The sequence below is a fragment of the Numida meleagris genome, chromosome Z (assembly GCF_002078875.1).
Source record: "Numida meleagris isolate 19003 breed g44 Domestic line chromosome Z, NumMel1.0, whole genome shotgun sequence".
NCBI classification, from domain to species: domain Eukaryota; kingdom Metazoa; phylum Chordata; class Aves; order Galliformes; family Numididae; genus Numida; species Numida meleagris.
This window is the reverse complement of record NC_034438.1, coordinates 10,113,759-10,138,000: the sequence shown is the minus strand read 5'-3', so window position 1 is coordinate 10,138,000 and position 24,242 is coordinate 10,113,759. Positions and strand designations below refer to the sequence as shown.

The window sequence follows — 24,242 nt, the reverse complement described above, 5'->3', positions numbered from 1 at the left end:
CCCACCGCTGTATCTGTTCATAATATAACTAGAGAGATTACTTTCCCTATATGGGATTGGATTTGAACATGGAAAGAATTCTTTGCAATAAACTGCACAAAAGTTTCACCTTTTCTATTTCTATTCTATTCTATTCAGCTCATGAGTTTGTTATTTCAGTTGTTTTTTACAGACCGATGTTTAGACTGGATTAGGTACTCTTACCATTCACTGCCCCAGTTTCTTAGGGGATTTTGAGAAAGATCATGCCAAAAATTCCAGCCTGGACATATCTTCTTACTCTCTGTACTTAAGCATTTTATTCTTTCAGGTCTCATCCATACTGTAATCATAGAGAAGAAAAGAGAGTGATTCAGATCCAGGTTATGGGTACCTACCTACATGTAGATGTCTAAATACATGTAGGATACATGCAAGATAGGTGTCTAAGCTCCTTGGCAGTAAGTCCAGAAGACGATTCAGCTGAGCAGTTGAGATGTCACAGGTTACCTTAGACAACTACAAAGTGCTGGACAGATGCTGTCCTTCTGAACTGACAGCTGGAGACCTCATGGAAAACCTAAGGGCTTTCCTACATGCTATTTGCCGGCAAATTGTGGCCAGCTAGATGGAACCATTCAGCTTCTCTGTCTATTTGAGAAGGCTTCACACTGAGTTCATAATTAGATATCTGCTATCTAAATATCTGCTGTTTGGATTTGAGTCCCATTCAGGTAGAAACATAACCACTGAAGAAAAAGTAGTATGAGTTTACAATCTGCAAAACACCATGTTTCCTGGATGAGTCTGCAGCTGTGAGAGATGCCATGCTTTTGTGGTTGTGTTTATGTGGTTTTGCAAACATTCCCAAGATAGTTTGAATGTGTGCATGGCACTAAACTGTTAATTTTAACATTTCTAGCGAAGTGCATTTATTGAAAGAGGTAGAGTTTCGTCAAGATTCTCAACCAGTAACATTAATAGGACTGGTGGAAACTGAGTTAGATTTCATCTAATCCTTTTCTTGTAGATGTCAAGAGGATACAAAAAATAAATTTATTTGCTTCATATGTGTATATGATACCAATGTCTGATATTAGCCTTCCTACCATGTCAGAATGCTGAGAATTCCATAGTAGGAAGAAGAAATGAGTACATTTCTTAAATGCTCAGTCTAGTTACTTAAGTTGCATGGTCTGCCTTTCCTATCAGTGTAGGAATATGTTCTCAAATGATGTCTTCTTTTTCCTTTTTTTTTCACAGGAACAGAAAAACAGAGCCTCATCTTGCTTTGTGCAGGATCATGTATTGACAACAAGAACTTCACACCAAATGTGAAAAAAGTTTGTTTTGGCTCTTATATAATATTTTTATCATAAAATAACAACCATTCTTAGGATCATAGACTAGTCATTAGCTTGGAAATAGTTCTGGAGTTATTTAAGTATGCATAAAAATTTACAGTGCAAACTCCTCCCTCTTATTCTCTTAAGAACTCATTTCTATCAAGTTCAGTGTGTGCAACTCAATACAATAAGCTATAATTTTTGAAGTGTGTTTGGAAGAATCATGGGCTCTTAGCTAGTGAAAATGTAGACACAAGGATAGTCAAGATGGAGTCTCAAGGTCTGCAGTATTAGTTTTATTGCTCTTAACAGGCAATCCAATATCAGCATAATTGAATAAGTGGATAAAAGAGGCTTTGTAACTTCAGCCATGAATTTTGAACTATGAAAGAGCTTAGTGTCAGGAGAGGCACATGAAAATAGCAAAAGAAAGCAAACAATTACACTGTTATTGGCTAAACTGAGTGTGATTACTTGAAATTTAAATACACAGTGATGAATGGAAGTACCTAAGACGGCAAAAGAGATTACAAAGGCAAATTCAGCTTGTCTCCTGACAGGAATCTTACAAGCAAGTATGATATTTCTTGCAAGAATGCTGAATTTAATTTAGTTCACTGCAAGCTTGGTCTCAACTATGGCTTTGATTTAAAGCAATGACCTTTCACTTCACTGGGCTTTGGTCCTCTTTGGGCATAACTTAGCTAATAAAGTTCATAGAGAGAAGCAGTGATTTTTCAATCAAACTGAATGATAATTTGGGAAAAAAACAACAACAGTCTATATTCCAGATTCACAAGACTTTCTTCAGGTCTGGAATGGAAGGAGCAAAGCACTTAATAATATAAATCAGAAGTCTTCAGAGAAAATGTCAGTGTCAGTAGCACAGAGAAGATGTTAGTAATGGAGCTAACATTGGTGCTGTAAAACCGGTGTCTTCCTGTTTCATGCTGAAAGATTCAGGTCCTGATGAAAGATTACTTTTCACAAACTATTAAAACTCTGACTTCACACTCCCTTTTGTCCTCCTTGGACACCCACTTCCAAGAACATCACTCTTCAGAAGAAAGTTCTACTGTGTGCTACAAGGCACAAAGTGTTTGCAGACATTTGGTTTTATGACATGGTGTATAATCCAACACCTCCAGTCATCTTGGCTATCAGTAGTCTTGCTGAAAGTAACCATATGATTACCTCTCCTCACATTAACATCTCCCGGTGGTCAGTGCTTTACTTCCACTAACACAGTTTCTTCCAATTTGTCTGCTTAACACAAGAAAAAATCACAGCAATTGTTCTTAGCATATACTCCTGCTTAGAAGTTGTTTTTGCACTATCAAAATCTGCTGTTGCAATTCAAAGCCACTATTTGGTTTTATGTATCACAGAGTACTGCAATTCTTTATGAAGGAAAAGCTAGTACAACAGAACAACTGACTTTAATAGATGCGGAATACTCCAATCCCTCAAAGACAACTTGAATATTCTTTGTGGTTCCTATTGTCACAAACAGAGCAACTTTCTACCTAAATGGTTACCACAGTGGCTATTATTCATATCTTGCTGTTCATGAGTAACTACGATTATACCCTGATGTATCATCAACTTTATTAAGAAGAATGCTGTAACAGGACTAGAGAGCTTTGGTGGCATACTTAATATTTCAACTAATAAATGTTCGTGACCTACTCAAAGTCATATTTTTGTGGATTTCATAAAGTTTCTTGTACTTTTTAAGGAAGTACTTTAAGACTTTAATAGATTCCTGTAACTAATTTCTCTCTCTAACAAGAAGAGTTTTCTGAAAACCTGAGTTCAAAACACCACTATGTAAAGTGGTATACTTGGGGTGTAAAATTTCACTTGTTCAATGCAATTTGCTTTCTCTGACATCCAAATCTGAAAAAGGCACAAAGTGGAAACATTCTGGTTGTTACCGTTACCATCTGGGGAGAAGGGAGAAAATAAATTCTGCCTAGTATTCTGACAAAGATACGAAGGTTGCTATTTTCATATTTGTTGAGACTCCTTCACAAAACAAGGAATAGATGTCACAGATTTCAGAAAACTAGCTTGTGTTCTGTTTTTATCTTAAGGCTCTCAGATTTATACTGCAGAATTCTAGTGACATAGAATGAATCAGTTCAGGAAGGCTGACAGATGCAAACTGAAGTTTCTTTCTTAAGTAGCAAACTCAAATGCAATAGTATTTAAGCTTTTGGAATGTTCCTATTTATTTTCCTTCTTATGCAAAGAAAAGATAGAGGCAATCACTTTCTTAGTTCACGAAAGACAAAGAAGATAAATATATTGTGGTCTTTCATGGAAATTTTTCCTTGTTCCTGGTTTTGTTGTTTCAATCTAACTTAAAAGTTACGCTGATAGCAGGCTCATGGCAGTTCCTTGTACACAGAAACTAGCAGTCTGGGAACAGTATTACTGGATATCTCACAGTTTTAAGAGCTCTCTTACATGATTTGTAGCTATTTTACAGACTTACAAGATTTTGCTCTATCTCATACTTTGGGGAAGCATTTTAGATTTCTGATGACTTGCAGAACTGAATTAGTGCCAGGATTCTTTGAAGTTACTTAGAGTAGTTGAATGTAGTTACAGAATACTAGTCTGTTTACGTCTGTTATGCAGAATCTGTTCTTCCTCATGCAATGCCACTGAAAATGTGAAATGGAAGAGAGGCATGTGTCTATCAGCATCCATGGAGCAGAAGTGAGCCTCCTAGACAGTTTGCATAATTTAAATTGTATCTTTAGCATTGAATAACAATGGGCGTTTGTGCATAAGCCACATTAAGAAAGGAGGAATAAGATGGTTATGTACAAAGGAGCTCATGGAACATACTCCTCAAAATGCAAACTCAAAATGCAGTCAGGTCATTTATATATTAAAACAAATGAACAGACAATAACAAAACACTGATCTATCTTGTTCTTTCCATAGGAACCTTCCTTATCTACCATATTTAAATTGGTGGAGTCATATTGAATACTTCTTTGTAGAATGAACAGAGATAGCAATTTTTTCCCTCTTTATAGAGTGATGCTCCCCTTGGTAAGCATGACTCTTTATAGAGGGAAAGAGCCATGCTTACCAAGGGGAGCATCACTTTGTCACTAGGATATTGTAGACACAGGCCTATTCATATATATCATCACAAACCCTAAAAAACAGCAAAGAGCAGAAAAGTTCAGATTTTTGTATTGATCAGATTTGCTGTAACACTTTAGTCAAACTGTTTAACTAGTAAATCGAACTGTCTTGTACACAAAAGTGAGTATATGGACAACATCTGCTTCAATTTATATAGTTATTAGTATCTTTTCCATGGTATTTTTATTACTGGCTGCTGCAAAAACATTACTTTAGCTGTGGAAGGCTATTTTGTCTTCAGAGCTTCTCTGATGATTTGTAGAACAACAAAAATCAAAGTAAGAAGTTCTGTGATGGTGTGTTCAGTTGGAGTACAATTTGCAGTAGGCTTGACCTTGGTGACTGAACAAACAAAAGGAAGAACTTTTGAAGACTACTTATGGTGTCATATTTCTGATATCAAAGGACCAATAGTAAAGTTAACGTATGGTCTAGACTGCAAAATTTTGCTGGTATATTGGTCGGGCTGGAAAGTGAAAAAATCATACTATGGAGACAGAAAATATATGCCACTAAAGCCCAAAGCAGAGATACAGCTGCTCCTGAAATGAAATCTGGAAGACTGAACTAGGCATTTTCTGCATAACATGAGATTATTATTTAAATATGGTCCAGAACAAGCAACGGATTGAATGAACCTTAACTTAGCATGCTGTCACTGAAGTTGCCTATGGTTAGCCTATAGGAAACAAGGGTCTGTCTGAATTTTCTGTCTGACATCAAAAATGGAGGATAGAGGTACCTCAACTCAGTGGTAAAACCAAATGTCTATAATCTTCCTCCAAAATGCCTGTCATTACAAGGAAAAGAACAACATGTTTGGAAGGAGTTGGCTTTTGAGTGTGCTGGCCCACATATAAAGTTTATACATATGATCAAGCTGCCTTCTGAGATGGTAGGATCCCAGAACCTCATCTAAACTTCATTTGAAACCAAATGTTTCAAATGTGGTAACTGATTTTCTAAGCAGACGGAGTAAGCATAGGTTAAAAAAGAGATGAAAGTTGCCTGAAAATTAAAGAACTAATTCTCTGGAACCTAACTTGCCTAACCACAACAAGACAGTAATTTGCCAGGGAAAGTAAACTGAGATTCCAGCTGACCAATGGCATTACAGATCCCCTTTAGCTGTTAGCTTTCTGAGGGAGAGAAGCTGCTTTCCATGCATTTTGTTTCAGCAAAATGTGGTCAACAGTCATTGCTGGTACTTGAGAATGAAACAAGTAATTGTTTGGGAAATGTCTTAACTTCTTAGCCTGTATCAGAACATTACCAAAACTGACTCTCAGTCACTCAGAATCTTTCTTATGTTTGTCTACACAGTGCCTCCTTGCATGAAATGATGCTGTTTTATATTTGGCTCATTAATTTTTTCCATATATTTCAAAATAAAGCAGCAGAAATTATAATTTTGGGTTTTGTACCCATTAGTCAAAGATTTAATCACTGTTATTTTCTCTTTCCCTTCAAATTCTTTTCATCCCTAAAGAGATGACAATCCTTTCAAGCACGTTATTTGACCCTACCGGTGCTACTGCTCTAAAAGTGAGTTTACAGTAGTCAGGAATGTGGCAAAATAACAATTTTTAACAAGGCCAAGGAATCCATGATACATACATATGAACCTGTATCAAGAGAGGAGTGCAGCTTATGGCACTCCTGGGGGAGACATCCTTGCCATATGAAAATGTCCTCTGGAAAATATAGTGCTACCAGCACCACTACATAAATCCAAGTGTTGTCACACTTACTTAGGTGAAGTGGTAGCTAAGTCCTCAGAGTGGAGAAGAAATTCTGCTTATTGTGACTCAAAGGAGTAGAATTCATCTGTTTGGGCTTTATGCTCTCTACTGTCTTTCAAGCTTTGTGTAACAACGTCCACACTGCTCAAGTATGACACAGCTATCAATTTTAAATGAATCAAAAGCAGAGGGTTTGTCTTAGTATTTGTAGATGGGTTTATTAAACTGTTATATGTTGTAGGATAGGATTTTTCATGACAAAAGAGATTACCTATAGTCATACTGACTGCTCTGAACTCAGAGTTTGATAGCCCAGCATTGCAAATAGAGGTAAAAAATGACAATATTTACAATTCAGAAAGTTTAACGTTCATATGATTGGACTGATTCAGACCAAATCATCTCTGAGACTAGCCAGTAAAATACAGCAATGGAAAAGAGTTTTATAAAAAGGTTAATTGTTAAAGTGTCTGCTGATTGCAGCTGGGAGGTCATGGACTCTCTGAGCCAAGGATTTGTATTCTAACTGCTGAATTCACATTATCTCTTTTTTTAGGGGGAACTATTCACACATTGTGGGAACTGCTTAGACATTGTGATATTATCATCCTACTGCTGTGAGGAAAGCCACGCCAAATGCACCATTCCTTTAGTCTCCTTTTACAAGTCTTTTAAGGATGTTTTGTGTTCACTCAACACATTTCTTCAAGAATGGTGGGCTTACAGAAAATCTTTCATAATAGCCATCCAAAAAACTTGAATTCTAGACGACTTGAGAAATGTACAGTGGAAGAGCACTCATTTCAAGCTGAAGTGGAAAACATTTTGAAGGTAGTGCCTGAGGATATGTATAATGATCAAGATTTGAAAAGCAGTGTAAAAGATCATTAGAACCAGAACTGCTAAATAGAAAATTTTAATCCAAATCAAAGCTTAAGAGAATCAAATTTGCTGAAGAGGCAACAGTATTTTGGAGGTATACTTCCAGTTCTGTTAGACAGATACTGAGAAATAAATATTGACAAATATTTTCTTGTTTTCCTTCATGCAAAAGCAAAATATGTGCAGCCTGAAAAATATGATTTTCAAAAGATTCAAGTATATTCCTCACTAGTTTTTCCTATTTAAAATTAATCTCTGGAAAAAAGAAAGGAAAGAACAATAATCATTACTAGGAATATGCATGGGGTTTAACTATTTTTTCTGGTCTGGTGACTGTCTGTTATCATATGATTGCTATGCCAGTTTTCATGTCTTCCTTGCTCTGTGTGGAGACTTGGATAGATTCTCTCCACCCAGAACAAACTTGTTTCTCCACCCAAGAGAGATAGCTTTTGTAATTGTACAAATATCAGAACGTAAATCCTGTTCTGATAAATTTGAAATGACAATTCTGTGAATGAAGCTTCACAGTATGTTCTTTTGAGTTGTTATAAACAAGATATGAATATTGTATCTGACATAACAAAGTCTGTACCTTGTTCACAGCTTTCACAAGGAAAATAAAACCTTCACATTCTTACACAGGGGACTTCTTGGAAGTGCAGTTGGAGATGATGCTTATGGGGAAACTAAGACTTATAAATGCTGCATTATTTTGATGGAAATCAGCCAAGAAGGCAGATAAAAGACTTTAGAACAGGCTAGCTAGGAAACAAATCAGAAACCTACATGACCCCACTGGAAAAATAAATTCTAGAACTTAACATCTGGTTCTTGCAGTTGTCAGCTCACTCAGCAAATGGTCAGACTGATTAGCTGCTTGTCTGCAGAATATGGGAACGGAGTGAAGACCACATCATATCAACAGTAGCAGGCAGTGCCAAGTAAATGCTTATAATTTACAGTGATATTAGTAAAGGTAACAGACAGCACTGCCTAGATAAAAGCCTAACTTTTAAAGTTTATGCCTACACTGCTATGTGACTTCTCACCGATGCAGCCATACAAAAACAAATAACGCTGTTAAGGAGATGGCTTTGAAATTTTAAGCTTCATATGAAACATTCAGAAGCAAATTACCTCAGAATTCATCGCAATTTTTAAACTGAGGCCAGTTTTATTCAGATCATGAACTGTTCTTCCAAATATTTCCCAGTCAGCTTGGACTGATTTACAGTAACTGCCTTAATGACATAGATCAAAACCACATTTTGATAACTTTGAAGAAGATTTTTGCTTGAAACAGAGCTTAAAAATGAAAATTTGGGGAGCCCTTTCATAATGGAAGAGAAACACCCTCACCTGAATGCCCGGACATACATTTACATATGCTGTATTTACACCATGCAGCTGAAGACTGATCAGGAAATTACTATACATGAGGAACCTGACACAATAACCCCACTCAGTGCAGTCTCCCCCCGGGCCTGCAGCTGTCTGTAACCTGGCAAAGGCTCAATGTCTGTGGGGACAGAGTCACCAGGCTTGCCTCTGAGCCACAGGTGATGTGCTATGTTCCCAGTGAAGCCAGTAATCACCGTGCATTAGACGGTTACTAGACAAACAGTCAAGAACACTGAACAGTTATTGATATTTAAGGCAGAGTAAGGGATGTTCAAGTATTTTTGCTTTGTTGAATCAAGTATAGTAGTGCATTTGAAGCTTGTCTTTGTCCCCACTTGCCAGCCTTTTTTGAGTAAAGACTGTTTATACCTGGAGATGCCATTCTCTAGAGCCTGGTGGGATGACTGTCTAGCATTTTTAGCCATTCTCACCTCTAAGTACTTCAACATATTTTGCTTGCAGAGGGCAACATTCTCAGAATGATCTCAGCAGCAAATTAGTGCACCATTCTTGGAAGATGGAGTGGTTAATATGACTAAGAGACAAGAATGCTCAACACATGTACACTTGGATACTTAGAAGTACACAGACATTTGACTGTTATTCTGTCAAGATTCTTGATAATAAAATAAGTAATTATGAGGGGGTTGAACCATCTTGAGAGGATGCTGGTGTACTTCCAAATCTCTTCAATCTAAGTCCAGGGATTCAAGCCAAAAAAATACAAGTTTTCCTCATGAAGGCAGGAAGAGAGATCTAGAATTGTCTTTTTTTCTACTCAGCTTACACTCTTTGAACCATACTGGATGCCACTCAGACATTTCCATAGGCGCTGCATTTATTTCCACCATATTTGAATGTGAAGGTCAATTTATAAAGCTAACTTGTTTGTGGCAATCTTTATTACAACAGTTCTACATTTCATTTTGCAGTTTTTGTTTATAACCACATGGCTCTACAATAGCTCCATCAGTTCAAAATGCCTCAACATAAACTACAAAACTACATTTGGACTAAATTTTTATTTACACAATACAATGGAATTAAACAATTCTAAATGGAGGCTGAATGTGTCCAAAATTCTTCTAGAAATTCACAGATTCAATCTTTCTTGTTCTAGGTTAATAGAATGGCTTGGGTTGGAAGGGACCTTAATGATCATCTAGTTCCAGCCTACTGCCAGGGGCAGGGCTGCCTGTGTAAACTGTTGATCTCCATGCTTGTAAGCTCCCTTCAAGAACTGGAAGGCCACAAAGAGATCTCCAAGGAGGCTTTTCTTCTCCAGACTGAAGAAGTCTGGTTCCCTCAGCCTTTCTTCACAGGAAAGATGCTCCAGACCACTGAGCATCTTTGTGACTCTGCTCTGGACCCATTCCAACACCTTCATATCCCTCCTGTGCTGGGGGCCCCAGATGTGGACACTGTACTCTAGATGGGGCCTCATGAGGGTAGAGCAGAGGGGGATAATACTCTCCCTCTCCCTGCTGCGACCCCTCTGTTGGTGCAGCCCAGGGTGCTGTTGGCCCTCTAGGATGCAAGTGTAGACAGATGGCTCACATTGAGCTTTTCATCCAGTAGAATCCCCAAGTCCTTCTCAGCAGGGCCACTCTGAATGAGTTCTTCTCTTATCACCTCCTGTTTTCCCTAAAATAGTCCTCCTTTCTTCAGTAGAAACCTATGCTACTGCACATTTCAACCATAAAAGTGAGTAGACGATGCTGAGAAAAACAATTATTGCTCTAGGTTACAACAGTAGCTATGGCAGCTGATTACCAGAAAGCATTTCAGAGTGGATTTTAAGTGACTTGCGTTTTCAAGACCAGCCCAGGAACCAGAAAAGGGCATTCTGGGATATTTGAGCCTTAGTGTCAAGTATTCCAGTACTACTTTATGTTCATTCATTGTGACTACTGAATTTGGTAAATTATTGTGTTAGATGAAATACGTAAAGCCTTCACATTTTCTCTCACTATTTCACAGCTTTAGCTGGGCAATGAAAATGGAAAAAAAAAAAAAAAAAAAGTTGATTTAAAGATACTTTGTCTTGTTTCAGTGTCTTGCACTCTCCCCATTAAAATTCTTTTGTTAAACAAAAGCATACCATTTCATTTAACAAAATAACTATGTAGACTTCTCCATATGTTTTTTTCTTTCAAGATCTGTGCATGCAAAAAATCTGCATCACATTAAATAGGAAGTGAATGTAAATATGACATATGGAAATCTTCCAGATCATTGAACTGTAAAATATGATTTAATGCTGCAGAATATTTCTCCTCTCTCTCAGCTGACAGCACAAATATCTATACAGAGAAAATACAAAACTTTTCATGTCTTTGCTTTAAAGAAACTTCACTAGCACTTTTAGCAGAAAAATCTCAAGCTACTTCTGTGCTGCTATACAGGATTTTTACTAAAGTCAAAAGGCAAATAATATCTTTAACATGAGGTCTAACTCTATTCTCATTCAATCACTGTAAATCAAAATCAGCTCAATTGAAGTAAGTGAAATTCAACTGATTTAGAAGTCACAGAGTCACAGTCCATTCCATTGAGTTTAGTACGGTTCCTTCCAATCTGCTTCAGTGTGAGATCAGAGTCAGTCAGTCCAATATAGACAGACACTTCATTCATGGACATTCACTTTAATTACAGAAACAGACTTTGGACACAAAGTTTAAATCTGCATCCATGCTTCTCAAAACATAAGGTGTTCAGCACAAGGATTTGGGGCCTGACAGTAGGAAAAAAATAGGAACCATACACAAGTTCAGGATCACAGCCGGGGTTGGAAGGGACCTCAAGAGACCGGTGAGTCTAGCCTCCCTGCTAAAGCAGCTTTCCTACAATAGGTCTCACACGTAGGCATCCAAATGGGTCTTGAATATCTCCACAGAAAGAGACTCCACAACCTTGGATATACACACATTTCTTGCCTGGATATACACATTTTTCTAATAAATTTAGTTTGAAATCAAGAGTCCAAAAATCAGCACTCACATTTTTATTGCCAGGACCTAACTGCATGTCTCTGGATTTCTGCTGTGTAAGAAACTAATATGTAAAGTAGAGCATATGCTTTAGGTGGGAGCAAAATTATCTGCTCTTGCAGAAGAAAGCCAGAATTCTGGACTGCATTCTTGGCTGGTAGAACGTCTTTGATTCATTTTTATACCAAAGCCTAATATTGACATTAATGAAGGATAAGAAGAATATTGTTTGGTGCACTAGATGTTCTGAGTATTCAGCAAGAAGGAAGCTAACAAAGGTGCCTAAAGTGCGGGAGGGATCTGATGGTACAGAGGTTTGTCCTGGATTGTCACTCACAGACAGGTTCCTGTACTTCCTATAACCACTGAACGTTCCCATTCCTACAACTACCTTCAAACTGCACTTTTTTTTTTTTTTTTTTTAAGTTCAGAAACATTTCAATGTCATTTCCACTTTTGGTTTCTCATTACATCTAGAAGTGCCGAATGGCCTGAGGAAGGCTGCTCCCTCTTTCAATTTATTCAGGATGTTTGAATACATTTTAAATCCATACGAAAACCCAACCAAATTCAGAGATTTGATCCTCATTACAACCTTACAGGTCCCAAAAATGCTGTGCCAACTCACCTACCATTGTTGTGAATGCATCTACCTCACATCACACACTTGATATGTTAAAACAATGGCCAAGCTGTTAATAAAAATTACATTGCCAGTAGAATAAAAGGATGTTCCCATAAGAATGTATATTCTTGTTTTGCACCATCAAAATGAGAAGGAATCCATGGCTTGCAATTCAACCCCAAGCATCCCGCACATAGATGTTGTTTTACTTGCAGAATGATTATTGCTGGAATCATGCAGATGGAAAGGGAAAGGAACAAACATTTTTAGCCTGCACCAGGAATGGCTGGACATCAAGGTGAGTTCAGATCTCTTCTTACCTATCATTCTTATATGGAATGAGTTTCCAGTCAGAGGCGATGAAGAACAAAGTGCAGTCCAAGTGACAGTCTGATCAGCAGGATATAATCGTAGTGAAGCAGTATAGGGATTGTCCTGTACTTTTCAAGCTGCAGTACATGGCAGTGTAAGCATGGCATTTTCCCTGAAGACTTTTCTTTAATGCATTGGAATGGCAGAAAAGTTCTGAAGCACATTAAGACTGACTGTTGAGAGTTCAAATTCCTGGAAATCCACGTAGCTGGAGACATTAAAGTGCAAAATCCAGACAAAAAGCTGCTTAGAGGATAGGAGTCAAGTGAAAGGCCAGCAACCTATCCCTTAAAAAAATAGTAATATGATAAGGCTGCCATTCTGACAAACAGCATGGTAGATATGGATGACAGAGTTTGGTTTGAAGACTCCAGGCAATATCTGAACAAAAAAGTTTAGAGTTTATTACTCAAAATAGAAAGTTTAGAGTTACACGGTAACAAGAGACCTAACTCGGTGTGTTTTTTTTTAAGTTTCTTTCATTTTGTATAATTTGAGATATAGGATAAACAGGTGATTAAGTTGTTGCATTAGGTTTACTTGTTTTTGTAAAGCTTCCATATAAAAGCTTTATAGATAGAAGAAATGCAAAAAGAAAATATTATTCCAGCTGAGCTCTTCGATGAATGTAGATTGGCTGCATCTGTTGTGGCAGATCCCTCACAGCCTCTGTGCTCAGAGATCAAGAGGCAGCAATGATCCCATCAGGAACTCCCAAAGTTTAACAGAAGGGCCCTCTGAGACTCTTTCACCCTGGCACAGTTATCTCCTGTTGCTAGACAAATGCTAAAGTGCATTTGAGTCACTATCAAAACGAAATGTCAAGAAAAAGCTGAGATGTTTATTTTCGAAGCTGGAGACTCAGCCCCAGGAAAGCAGCCCTCTGAATGACCCCATTTTTTCTGACTCTGTCAAATGACAGATGTAGGTGTAGGATCATGTCAACTTACTGGCGCTGAAGAAGTAGGGTGACATTTTTCTGTCATGAAATGCGATTCATAGAAGTTAATTATTTTAAAAATCGTCTTTATCTATTAAGATGCTGATGCTTTTTATGATTTAAAAAAAAGTTTGTGGGTTTTTAAGATGCACAGTAATTGTAAAACCAAGACAGTGAGGAGAGTCCCAAAGACTACGTCTCCACTGAGCATTGCTCTAGTATCCTGAGGCACCAAAACATCAGTTTGGGCAATCTGCACTGGGCTGCAGAGATGACAGCCCTAGCTGTAAGCACTGCTGGGGGCCTGGATCTCAGAAAGAGTTCTCCCTCGGCTGCCCTGTGGTGACACTGCATCTCCTCCAGAATCCAAGAGATGAGAGCTGATCCTCTTCCCTGATGGAAACTCACTCCATACAAATATTCCAATGCACATCCCCCTAAATTCAGCACAAAACAGAAAACAGATATGATTTTTTAAGTTGTTTTTTCTTTTATTAGAAGGAGATTAATGGTGATGATGTTTCATAAGTATGAAAATAGAGGCAGGAGAACAACTCTGGATGTGGGATGGGAGCGAGCACAGCTTCATGACTTGCAGCAGACATCAAAGGGAGGAGCCCAAGCTGGAGACATGCATTTATGCTCCAGTCAGCCCCTGCAGCAGCTGAGCTGCAGAAGCCCATGAAATTGCCTGAGCAAACGTATAGAACTGTGAAGTGAGCTGAACAAATTCTTGCAGCACATTTCATTTTAACTCTTTCAAAGCACTGTCTCAGTTTAATTTGAAAGAAAAAAACATATTTATTTGTTTATCCACTGTGTTCTTTTATCATTTCCCAGTAACTCAGCTGGAGAAAAATGAGTTTTCTGAGATGACAGAATTAGCACTGAGAAACAGAACTGCTTGGCTTTAGATCACTGACTTGAACTGAAAAGGGGAAAATCATGTCAGGATTTTGTGGTTGTTCCAGGTTGCATATAGAAGGAATTAGTAGTTTCAATTAAGTTCTCAGATGCATAAAGATAAAAAATACCACTTCCATGACATAAGCCCTTGTTGGCAATTCCAGCAGAACAAGATAGGTCAAGCATGAAAGCAAATAAGTGATGTGGGGTGGAATGGACTGGAGGAAATTCCCTCTCGATCATACAGGTGCACTATCTAAGCCAGCATTAGAGCACATGGAGGAGGGAATTGAGGAGGTTTGTGGTGCCAGAACACCATCTGGATCTCCTCTGCACTTAACCAAAAGTCCTGGATACATAGATTCAGGTTGGAATGGCCCAAAAACACTTCATTTAGAGATAACAGATCTCCAATGTCTGTCACCAAAACTCTTGAGTCTTCCCAGGCCCCTGTTTGGTCCTTGCTCAATACTGGATTGTTGGAGTATTTTCTCTCATGCACCAACAAGCCAACTGACAATATTTTAAATATTCATATAACTTTCTTATGCTTTTCCTGGATGGAAAGGATAAGTGGATGGTTCTTGGGTTTTGTTGCCAAAAAGGCTACCTCCTGAACTTGCAAGTTTTAACCTCTTTGCAAGTCTTTCTCATTCTTTTCACAAAAGTTAATAAATTAAGAAAGAGTAGGCTGCAAATGTAAGAATCCTGTCTCACTCTAGAGTACAACAAAGCACTAAGGTTGGTGCACTTTAACTGCCTTTTACAAAAGGAATGCTTTCAGCACGTTTTTATCAGCACGTGTTTTATTTGTTCACTTGTAAGGTTGCTGATACTAGGTTCATCTTAAGGCAAGCACTCGTGCTCTGATAACAAAGTTTGGACACATTGCATTAGAAAGTGATAAAGTAGCTCTTTTCTTGCATAAAGTACAAAACATATTTATTTTAGCTATGGATGCCCAGGAATGAATACTATTTATCTTACAGTACAATGAAGCACAAAATGCATTAAACTACTGAAAAAAAAAAATCCATATACAAGTTTTGCATATGGTAGTCCAAAGTCTCTGAATCACTTTTATTAATGCCTTCAAGACAGAAAGGTAAATATTGATTTTTTTTGTTCAGGTGAAAATGCTGTAATTATACAGTTTGATCTTCTGAAATTACTGCTACATTTTAAAAAGGGCAGTAACTTAATATTTAGAGTGTTCGATCCCTAATTATTAAAATGGTGAAGGAATTGCAGTGAACAGCTTTCTAGCTGAATTTTACATTTTATTTTATTTTTTATTTTCCAGGTTGTTGTTAAGTGACTGCTGTTTCCAGGACTACAGCCATTCAAAATCATGACAAAATTGTGAAATGATTCTAATTTGAATTTTTTGGACCTGATTTTTTAAATGAGGGCAGTGGAGGAAGTATTAATACTCAAGTGTTCAAATACCTATCTCATGTATTCATCTATAAATAATCAATATGAATGTGTGTTTGAACACTGTAAGCCTGGTGTTCTTGCTTCTATTTATATGGACATGACAAGAAAACAACATTATAGGTCAATTTCTTGATTCAGCATACATTAGGAATAAATTTTCTTGAACATTTGTAATATTTACTCTAAGTGTGCTTAGTTACTCCTGCAAATGTCCTTTCTGGAGAGAAGATTCACAGAATAAAGGAATTTAAACAGTATTGTTTGATTCTGTTCAAAAGTTGGAGCAAATGTTCCTTTTAAAAAACAATAATCTCCTTAAATCCATCTGAAGTTGTGTCTCTAACTGATGTATTCTATCTATTTCTACTTACTTAAAAAAAAAAATAAAGGTGCTCTATAACTTTCCAGCTCTATGGCATTAGAATGCTTGCCAAGTTTTTCTTGGCTAACACTATGGATAATTATTTTTCAACTATGTGCATTTTAGCACTTAAACCACAATATTTACCTACATAACAACTGCAGAGAGAGTGCAAGTTTCCTCAAACCAGCGTGGCCCAGACATTTTTGTGATTAAGGGCCATGGTGATAAAAAACCAATATATGTAATATCAGTATCAGTCAAATGCACAGATTTTCTGTTGTAAACACAGAGTTATACTTTACCATAATTTGCATTGCTGTTACTGAGCTCAAAACACGACCCAGATTGTTTCTTTAATTCCTGACATTTGAACAGAAGTTGCTAACAGAACGGGTAATTAGTGCTCTTAGCAGTCTGGTGTTTCACAGTGAAATATGGTTTTGTCCTCTAGGAAAAAAGCAGAGACTGATTCATTTTGCACAAACCAGTGCTACTGTACCAGCAGCCTGAAGTTCAGGGCTTTTCCCTCCCCATCACTTAATCATGAAAGCCAAACAGAAGTACTGTTCTTAATGACTGTCTCTACCTGTTGGATCCCAGCTATGTGTAATCGCATACAGGGGAGGAGGTGAATATAGGATCTTTAGGGAAGTGGTACTGGCTATTTCCCACGTGGCCTCAAGTACTTAGACTAAGTGGTCTCCCATAGGACTGCTTTAATAAGGCACAAGGCTTATATTTAATGTCTGCATCAGTTGGTTTATTTGAAAACTACTGACCCATCTTTTCATAGCCTATGTCCCAGGAATGTCTTCAAGTGAGATTTCATAGACTTTTTTTCTGCTATTAGTCTTCACAGCTATAAATAAATGAGGGGGAAAAATAAAGGAAAACCAGCTTTCCAAAGTTACAGTTCTTCTGGCTGCCACCTCATCTAGCTGTAGGCGTAAATATTGAAATACATTACCATTTGGTTGCTAAACTGGAGACACATAAGTGGAATGATCTGTTTCAAGAATGATTAAAATTTCTTTACTTTTAAGGTGGATGTTAATCTCTTGCATTCACACTAAAAGGTAAATTGAGTGGAAAAATTTATGATGTGATGAGGACAGTCTGGAGTGAATGTTGATTGAGTCATGGCTAGAAGGAAAATAATTATGTTTGTGTAACGCTTTTTGACAAAAAAGCAATGCTGATTTTGATTGAATATTCCTTAAGATGGAAACTGAGGGAAGAAGATGCGGTAGGAAGTTCTATCTGTGTTCTGTGTTAGAGTGGCACATGTGAACAAAAACATCAAATATTTCATCACAGATTCTAATTTCCTTTGAATATGCCCCTTATTTTTTAAGTGATTTAAGTAAAGGCTTGGCTGAACAGTTTTTAGAGTATCTTTGTGAGCTATTCTCTGTATGTCTTTTCTTTCAGCCTTCAGAGTAGCTGCCTGAAACTTTTAATGCAAACTGGGAGGGAATTTAAACTCCACAGAGTTTCAGTGTAGCATAGCTTCACTTCTGCAACCATACCTGATTTAAAATCCTATGATTTCCTACCCCCTCCTTTCCTTTAATAGGGGAGGGATCTGTTCCTTGTCCATATCTTTTCAGAGTCTGAAAACATCTCAGCTTTGCCAGATCCACTGCAGTTTTCAGCATACTTTGAATCCCTGGCAGCCTTCATTCTGAATGATGGCATGGTTACCTTCTACACAAGATTACAGGACAGACAGGACAAGCAGTATTTTGCACATGGTATTTTTCTTGTTCTCAGACTTCAAGATGAATGATAATAGTGGTGAAGAAGACAGGACATATTTCTGCTATCATTAATCATTTGTGTTAAAATAGACCACTCTTATGATTTGTTAGCATTCTCAGGATGAATGAAAAGTTGTTCAAATACCTATGATTTAATGATGTTTTAATTCCCTACCAGTCACTTTGCAATCTGAACTTGGATTTTATATTTATGTAATATTCACATAACAGGTTTGTATGTCATTTCAATACCCAGCTAGCTCTCGGTTTTTGAAGCATGCTGAACAAAACAAACAAAAATAACCCAACCTTTATTCCTCTGTTTGCTTTTTGAAGTGCTGACAGCCTGGATCATTTTTACACCAAATGTAAACACTCCCTAGAGACAAAAGCCAGAATGGTGGAGCCAGAAAAAAAGTAGGTCAAAGTTTCAAGTTCTGATATTTGTTTGTTGGTTCTGAAATTTTACAAGATTTGAGAAAGATGAAAACACAACAGAGAACCAAAAATCAGTCGACCTGTTCAGTCCTCTTTTGTTTTTAGCTTTGTAAGCTCAGCCTGACAAATCCCTACAGCTGTGTGAAAAGGTGACCAATTACTGCAGCAGCAAGGCCAAATGATTCCTTCACGGTTTTGCCAGAAAGAAGAATAATTTCCCTGAACTTGCGTTGTGACAGAGAGTCACAGGGATTTGGGATCCTTGGTTAGAAGATGGCTGTTTGTTTGAAAGTCCAGTAACGACAGTTTGAAAAAGAAATGGTTTTACACGTACATTGTCCTGCTGCCAAGCTACAGGCCCAACTCTAGTCCTGTTGATTTCACCTGGTTGGATCAAATGTCCTGAGTAGGCCACCCTGGATCTGAGGTGCCCAGGTGGGTGAACACTGATCTGACTCATTAGGACACAAGAGACCAGCGGGAACATTTTAGGCCCATTCCTTGCTTTCTCTCCAGCACTGTAGAGCAGTCCAGATGTCATCATAAAATTTTAGAATCATTAAGTTTGGAAAAGACCACTAAGAGCATTTAGTCCAACAGTGAGGATGCCTTTCTTCATGAACAGCTCTGATTAGTTATTGTTCCTTCTGATCTCCAGTCTTATGCTTCTGAGGTCCTCAACAACTGCTTAGTGAGGTTTGCTGGGATACCCAGAGGTAAAACATTTTGTGGGCAAGTGCTGGGGTTAAGCCTACTGGCTGGAAAGTGACTTTTAACAAAGGCTGTCTCCAGACTACCACTATCCTAAAGGGCTGTCAGGAAATCAGCTTTCCTGGTGGCAAAACCAGTGACCAGGACCCATTCACTAATGCTGATCATCCCAGGGGATTTATATTCTCCTGTGTGCTCCTGCAGCACTGAGATGTGGGAGCAGCCAGCAGCAGAGGCCTGCGTGTCTGAGGCCACCAGCAAAGCCTGAACAAGAGGGGCAACATGCAGCCAAGAGCGGTGCTGCTACACTCGGAGAACAACAGCCTTCCGGGGCCAGAGGAGCTGAGACATTGGCAGGGACCACTGTAACCGATACAAAAAAAACCCATCCCAGCCAAAGCTGGACTCTTGGCACATCTGTAACTGCCGAAAGAGTTATGCAATTTGAAACAAGAAAGTATTTTTAAGGCCAGAGGGGAGGAGGAGGAGGAGGATTCTGCCTGCATAAAACCTGTTGTGCACTGAGTGCACAGACTTTTATGTTTTAGTGGTGTTGGTGATATAACCTTTCCTTTTGAAAGTATGTGCATGTGCTGTAACAAGAGAGAGTTACTGGGAATGGATAACCAGCTGGAAAAATGTGGTAGAGGTTAAACTTTTCAGGTCCATTCACGCCTGTGAATTAACTTAGCTTGCCATTTTATGATCTTCAGTTATGAAATGTTCGTGCAAAGCATTAACTAAAGCAATCCATGAGACAGTCTATTATGCCAAACTCTAATCACTAGACAGTAATTAGGCTGTCAGTTGAAAAACATAGTATTTGTGATGTATCCAAATGAAGCAACAGACAGTGCCATATTTTAAAACCAGGAATTGGTTCAGGCAGGTAATAGTCTCTTAATCTGATAGCTGCCAGCTTAATTTCTGAGCAAACGAAAACCTTGTTCTGTTGTACTAGTGAATGCTTATTTGAAAGAAGAACTTACAGAGACATTCTCAGGGTGAGTCCACAGATAATAAAAGAAAAAGAAGCTAAGAATAGAGTCGATACTTTTCCAGTGAATCTCAACACTGGTAGATTCTTATTAATCTCATCATATGAGTCTTTAAGGAGCTTCTTTACCACATGCAACAGCAGAAGTTAACTATTGTATTATTCTGAGAAGTTTAGTGAAGGCTGTAGTATAGCTTTTGAGGTGCATGTTAGGTCCAGCATTTTTGAATAACTACCACAAAAGTCAAATGGCAAGATCCATTTTTGGAGTCTTAAAAACTGAAATCGATATTTCAGTGGATTAGGGTCCCAAAGTACTTTTAGCTGTCTATGTGTCCATGTATCTCACTCCTAGTCTAAAGGTAACCCTTTATACTCTCATTTACTCACATTTACTTGCTAGCTAAGAGAGGTAGAAAATTAAGGTGTATTTAAATCATTGCATGGATGCAAATTGTTTTACTAGCATAAGTACAGAGAAAACATTTAAGCTCAACTGTGGAAGCAGTAATTGATGCCAACTTTGGAGGACATAAACAAAGATAGTGACACTTTACATTTCAATATGCTACTTGGGACATGTGCAGCTGTTTATTTATGGCTTATTTATGTCTGGTCTGACAGCAGGGAAAGTATCACAGAGCCCTGAAACTCATCACTGCAGCAGCCATTTCAAATTTCAGGTACTGTTGATGAAACCTTTGCAAACCATTTGTGGAGTGTTATGATACCATTCTTCAAAGTATGGATATGGTAATCCCAGCTCTTTTTTTAAGAAATCCTGCAAACACCTATATAACTAGAGCTTCTGTATGCAGACAGGCTTGAAAGTCTGACTGAAAAATATCCCTCAAAATACCAGAAAATGTTTCTTCTCATAATGGTTTTTGAATGCTGATAGGCAAGGCAGACAGGAGGTTACCTTCTAAATAAACACCAGAGGCATTTTCCAGCTTAATATACTGGGAAGCCAGCATTAATGGCTTGGTTGATGCCACCAGGAACAACCAGCCCACTCACTGTGGTTATTTAAAAGGAGAAAGTACAGTAAAGTGGCAGCTGTAACTGCCAGCAAACTACATGAGAATGTGGGTAATTTCACTGCCCTGCACAAGAAATGCACTAGTTGCTGGTGGCTCTGCTTTCCTCACAAATTTTTAATTGCACAAATTCTTGTTCAGATACTACAGAGCCATCTGGGAATTTCTTTTCTTTTGTCAATATGCCCCTTAAGTATCAATCAATCCAGAAACATGCTAAATTTATGCAGGTATTTGGCAGGTACTTAGGAACATATTCAATGAAATCCCAGATAAATTGGCAAGGGTAAACACAGAAAATACAATTCAAATATTTACCAGAATTGAAAACGTGGCAAGGAAAAAGGTACTTTATCTATGACATTTAAACAACACTAGTATCAGTTCATACGGGCATTTTGCAGTGTTGAAATGCACTTAAGTTCACAGGTCCATTTTGTGAAAAAAGTCCTACTTGACTCGTTTTCCATAGAGCAGAAAATAGGACCAGACATCTCAAAATTTTTACTAGTATCTTAAACCACCATTCTCCTGTTATAACTAGAAACATGCAATGTAAAATTCTGGGGAATTAATTGCTGCCTAATGAGGACAAAAAGAGAAATGTATAGAAAGACAGGAATGGAGAGATGTGGAAACAGTTTTGGAAGAGACACAGATAAAATATTTGTCATGACTGTTCAGTGCAATATGTTAGCAAGAAAAAAATTTAATTGCAAACAGTGGAGCATTAAGTTATGGTGAAGAAACCTCAAAAAATACATTCGTTTTTGAGCAACTTGCAATAAGAGTGGTTCCTCCTAACAGGAAGGGATTCAGAACACAACAAAACAATTATTAAAGAACTGAGTTTATGAGGAAAGATAAAAACAGCTAAATATATACATAGCTTGGCTATGAGTTATCTAAAGGGGGACATTAGTAGTCTCTATTCAAAGGCTTTAAAGCCAAAGAGGCTGAAAAATTTATGAGTTATCTAGTGAGATATTACGAGCATGTAGTCAAGAAATTGAATGGTCTCAAGTGATAGTGCTTGAGAAAGGGCTGGCCCTCAACCATGCAATATAAGATTACAGCCTTTAATTTAACTGCCATGTAACATCTCTTTAGGTTTATTGAGAGTACATGTGTGTAAGTTGGGAGCAGAAAGGGACACAGAAGTATGTTCACTCCAAAATTAATTTATGGTTAATAATGTGCAATTTATGTTCAGGGTGAGCAAATGACGTGATTCATATGTACAAACTCCTTAAATCCTTGTGGAAACAAAGTATTTGGTACAAGGGTTACAGCTTTTAGCCATCAAAAATTGGAAGTGTCTATGCTGCAATTTGTATGCAGGCTACATGTTCATTGTAAACTCTGATATTAGCTTTTCCATTACTGATTTACATCTGGAGAAAATACATATGCAGTACAATGAATAAACTTAAAATGTTCAGTAGATTTAAAAGAATGTACTTTCCTGCCTACTGGAGCTTCCAGCATGAGAAAGAAATCTCCAGAGATTTTTTTCTTTTGTTTCCATGTGAGATGGATAAAACTACACAAACACAGAGACCCCAGCCTCATTTAATCTCCCCTCATTTCCTGGCAAAGACTGTATGAAGCTTTGGAGATCTTTGGTTCTGCTGAAAAAATAGACTTCATCCATTTCCTCTGTGCTGTCACGGTTTTTATCTATGGTGCTTTGTACGTAAGTTGCCAAACAACATCTGCGTTGCTCATGAAAAACAAATGAAAATGCTTTCAATTTGTTTAGATCAGCACAAAAATACATTTTCATGTGAAAAAATTATTGTTCTAGAAACTACCTGATGAAAAATTGACTCACAGCTACATGAGTCAGAATTACTCCTTCTGACTCATGACACCTAAGGCATTTTACTGCATTGGGTGAAATCTCAGCCCAAATACCTATTCAGTTTTTTATTATGTTTGACAAGATAATTTAAGAATGCTTTCTATTCAGCCAGAATTTTGTAAAATAATTTATCTCTTTTGTTTTTAATGTGCTTTCTGCTTTTTTCCTATTGCCTTCAATCAACTTCATGCTTAATGTCTCTGTTTACACTTGTTAAACTTATTTTCTTAGGATATTATAATTATTATTGCCATCAAGTCTTGCTTCATGCTTTTTCTTCTTTTTCCTTCCCATGCAATTACTGGAGTTCCACATCTTCTGGTACGAGACTTGTCAATTCTGCAGTATGCTGTCCAGTGTACGGCTTACAGTAGACATAGACTTAAAGATATTTATATCTTTTTATATTAAGATAGAGACCATAGCTCTGAGTCTTTTTACATTTAATTGAATGCAGAGCAAATATGACATAGAACAAGTCTGGTCTTTCAGTTTTCAATCTAAGCCCTGAGAAGTCCTGGCATTATACTACTGGGGTAACTTCCATTAACATCAACACACAGTTCTATTCTCTCTCACAACAGGTCACACATTATCACCCAATCAGCCCCGAGGGTCAAAAATACATTTGGTTTTGGAAGAAGATTACTCTGCATCTTCACACACTTAGGGTCTGGAGTATACGGGACCTGATACTGATGGAGAGTGCAAAAATCTCTAAAGAGGGAGAAAAGGCAACAGCTGCAGTTGCAAAATCTTCTTTTTCCTGTTTTTATTTATTTTGCAATGCTTCATTATGCTTGTTCTTTAGTATCTTTGCTTCCTATCTTTGAAATTCTGCCTCTGAATCTGAAAGCAGAGAATATCCTTCAAATCAGTCTCCCGGTGATGTGACAAATGAGCATGCATCTGTCCTTCACTTACAAATAGTCAGAAAGGACCATTCAGAAGTGAAAGTGTTTTCTTACCTTCTTGGTCTTGTACCAACAGATGAGATGCAACTGATATAGGTCTTCAATGCACGTATGTCCTCTGTTGGAAGAAGTTAGAACCAATTGTTGGCTGAAAAAACCTGCTTGGTCCCAAAGGTTTTCTCTTTAACAAAAGCACCCTCATTCATGATCTTGAAGATGAGGCTGTGAGACTGATGAGATAGCACAAAGCCTTGATTAAAACTTTGGGTTAAATGCCTGAAGTTCATGCATGTGCTGCAAATGGGAAACCTTTTCAAGCACTTCCAGAAAGCCCTACCCCCTGTAATTTTTGCAAAAGAG

The 24,242-nt window shown here is 37.7% G+C and overlaps 1 long non-coding RNA gene across 2 annotated transcripts in view; it reads right to left on the bottom strand.

Annotated features, from left to right (window-relative positions):
- LOC110389729 overlaps positions 1,607 to 24,242 on the bottom strand; it is a 90,429-nt gene continuing 67,793 nt past the window's right edge. For both annotated transcript variants that reach the window (XR_002433356.1, XR_002433357.1), the window contains exon 8: positions 1,607 to 24,112. This is a non-coding gene — a long non-coding RNA (uncharacterized LOC110389729). The remainder of the gene's footprint in view (positions 24,113 to 24,242) is intronic.